This window comes from Dendrobium catenatum, unplaced genomic scaffold, assembly GCF_001605985.2.
Source record: "Dendrobium catenatum unplaced genomic scaffold, ASM160598v2 fragScaff_scaffold_1557, whole genome shotgun sequence".
NCBI classification, from domain to species: Eukaryota; Viridiplantae; Streptophyta; class Magnoliopsida; order Asparagales; family Orchidaceae; genus Dendrobium; species Dendrobium catenatum.
The window spans coordinates 4,250,865-4,254,063 of record NW_021320019.1 but is presented as its reverse complement, the minus strand read 5'-3'; the positions used below and the strand labels follow the sequence as shown (position 1 = coordinate 4,254,063).

Sequence of the window (3,199 nt, the reverse complement as noted above, 5' to 3'; positions counted from 1 at the left end):
TAAAATTTTTTTACACTTCAGGCGATCCAAATTTGTTAAATAAAAATGTGTATTCTCAATATCGGGGACATTTCGGGCGCAATGGCATTGTCCGTTCATCAATCGGACGTCATCTGGACATCTTCGAGGCCTCATTTCCGTCGTAGCGTAGGCCTTTATATTATATTTGCATCGCCTAAAAATTCACCACCATCTCAGATGATCCAAATTCATTAAATAAAATGTATATCCTGAATGTCAATGACGTTTCGGACGTCATGACGCTGTTCGTTTGTCGATCGGATGTCGTCTGAGCATTTTCGAGGGCTCATTTCCATCGTAGCGCAGGCCTTTATATCTTTTTTTTTTTTGAATTGCCTAGGAATTCACGACACTATCGATGACCTTTGCAACAAATGGAGATCCAAAAAGCGTTTCAATCATCTTTCTAGCGGTGGATCTTAATCTTTTAATAATCATTAGAATTCTTCTTATCAGCAAATGCATGCGGATTGAGGAGCTTCAGCACTGACCTTTCCCCAAGCTTTCTAATCTAAATACTTCCGCCTTCTTTTTTAATGACCGTTGCAATCATCATTGCAGATGAGCCCATTGAAGTTGTCACCAAAATTCTAATAACAAAACCCCATAAGTCAAAGAGACGAGCACCTTCTCCCTTTTACCTTTATCCTGCTTCTCATCATCCTCCCAAAATGTCATCCAGCACAAGCAAGAACTTTTTTGAACATGATTTCAGTCCAAAGGCTATCTTGAAGTGCCTTAAGCGTCTCCAAATGAGGTCTCTCCTTCTTAAGAGATTCCAACATATGTGCAATGACTTCTTCTTTTTTTTTTACATCAAAGTTGTTGGAAACACAAACCTACATTTTAAGGTCAAATTCCTTTGTCATTCCATCTTCATAAACAGGTTGTAAGAGCGTTGTCTTGCACATACCACCATGGCCCATTATAGATAAAAAAGGAAATGCTTCTGTACGAACTTGTCCGAGGATCATTTGATGGCTTCCTCAACCACTACATAACAAGCTCCTTAGCTTTGCCTCTACTGATGAGGTTATCTATAGGCAAGGATCCTATGTTAGGGGTCAACAGTACCCTTCTAAACTTATTGTGAAGTCAATTGTGGGAAATAAGTTATTGCAACCAGGTGACATTTGGAGGGTTAATCAAACAGATACTAAGTATAAAATACAAAATGGCACCTTGGATGGCAATTTCTAGATTCGCAAGTCCGCAACCGAAAAAAATTATATTGTTGACTCACATTTCATTGAATGATGAATTATTTGGAGGGTTGATCTGAGCTAATAACTCAAGCTTTCAACTAATTCATGGATTTCAAATTATATCTATTTAATTGTTTATATTTTTTGCAGTTAGTTTTTTTCTATGAGGGCAGGCCGTAGGCACAAGAGTCAAGACATCAAGGAGTTGAAGATTTTGTAAATTGCGATTATGGTTTGACATTTTTAAAAATTGTAATTATTTGTGTAATTTATTTGATAGTTTAATATTTTGTATAATTTGTATATTGTAATTAACAAATTGGTTTTGATTCTTAAATAAAATTTTTATTTATGCAAATTTCTGTTTATAACTTTCTGTGTTTGTGTTTTTGAATTTTTTTTTTGAAAATAAATCGGGTTAGCGGGTCATTCCGGGTTGACCCGAACCTGACTCGGGTCGGGTTCGGGTCCTGAATATTGACCCTTATCCATTACCGGGTCGGTTCGGGTTTGACACGAACCCGACCCGTGACCCGGTTTTGACACCCTTATAACTAAGATAAGCCAACTACAAAATATATTACAATTTGCAAGCAATTTAAGCTACCATGAATTTAGTACCCTGACATCATCATCCTTAAGCCCAACTCCTAGGGTCAGCTTAATCAGCGTCTTGGCCAGTCCTCTCAATATTTTAGACATGCTAACTCTAGTTTCCATAAATCTTCACACACAACATAAAAAAGCCCCAATAACTAGGAACTATATTTTTTTTTTTCATTATAATCCTCCGAAAAAAATTATATCTATTTTCCTTACCGATTGAATTTGGGTCTTCATAAATATTTACACAAATATTATAAGTCTACCTTCTATAACCTTATTGCAATACTCGATTGCCTACTTATATTAATTGCTAAAAACCTTTGTGGAATCAGGATGCAACGAATCCAACAACTAACTCAAGCGAACACCAATGGCCTAATTAATAAATTTCAAAATCAGCGATAGAGAAGATCATGATAAGGTCAGAAGATTTACCTTTTTCTATGTAAAAAACAATTTGCATTCGACGATTACGACAGTCTATCGATCGTTCAGAAATTGCAAATTAAGAACCTTAAGAGCCCTAGAAAATCAAAAGAGGGAACAAGAATATTTTATGAACCCTACACAATCGGCATTCTATATTGGAATGAATAAAGCATATTATGCTTGAAAAAAATTAAAAGCCATTAGAAGACTTACCTAGTTCAGCCATCTTGAAGTAGTGGCAGGGATCGACGAATTGCATGCATGCCACAGTAGAAATGCGGTGCTTGAGCAAGATGAAAGAATAATAAGGGGATAAGGAGGCCTCGATTAGGTATTCATCTGTTGGAGGAATATACGCTTAAGCAAAATGAACAAATAATAAGAGGAAGGAGGCAGTTCGGGATAGGGCAAGGCGGAGCAGGGACTTATCGCACACGATATCTTAATTAGTGCCTAAATTATTATATGCCCTAATATAATTTGTTAGGGAACTTAGATAAAAGTGTCTTAATATAAATGTAGTTAAAAGGTATTTTTTTGTAGTGGTAGGACACATAATCCCGCAGCTCAAGGTAGTCCATCTTAAAAACTTCATCAATGGAGTATTTATTTAGTATTTTTTTGGTTGGTTATTTGATTTTATTGATTAGATTATTTTTTGCTGGAATCTTGATCATTGATGAAATTTCGAATTATAAATTATTTTAATTTGATTAACTTTTTCATTTAGATAGAATTCTAAATTTTTAATATGTTTCATAAATATTTGACCCTAAGCTAAGTAAAATGACAATAAGTTTATGGATTTATATTCTCTATATTAAGTTATGATTTTTTAAAGTTTTGATGTAATTTTGAACAGTTGACGAAAAAGAACTTTTTGAATTTGATTGATTTTAAATTTCAATATTTTTAGTAAATATTAGACTCTTAAAGGA

At 34.5% G+C, this 3,199-nt stretch overlaps 1 long non-coding RNA gene across 1 annotated transcript; it reads right to left on the bottom strand.

Annotated features, from left to right (window-relative positions):
• Positions 1-269: 269 nt before the first annotated feature.
• LOC114581147 lies at positions 270-2,705 on the bottom strand. Its single transcript, XR_003702992.1, has 2 exons — positions 2,475-2,705; positions 270-2,355 (listed from the first exon to the last, which is right to left on the bottom strand). It is a non-coding gene; the product is annotated as an uncharacterized LOC114581147 (long non-coding RNA).
• Between the last annotated feature and the right edge of the window lie 494 nt (positions 2,706-3,199).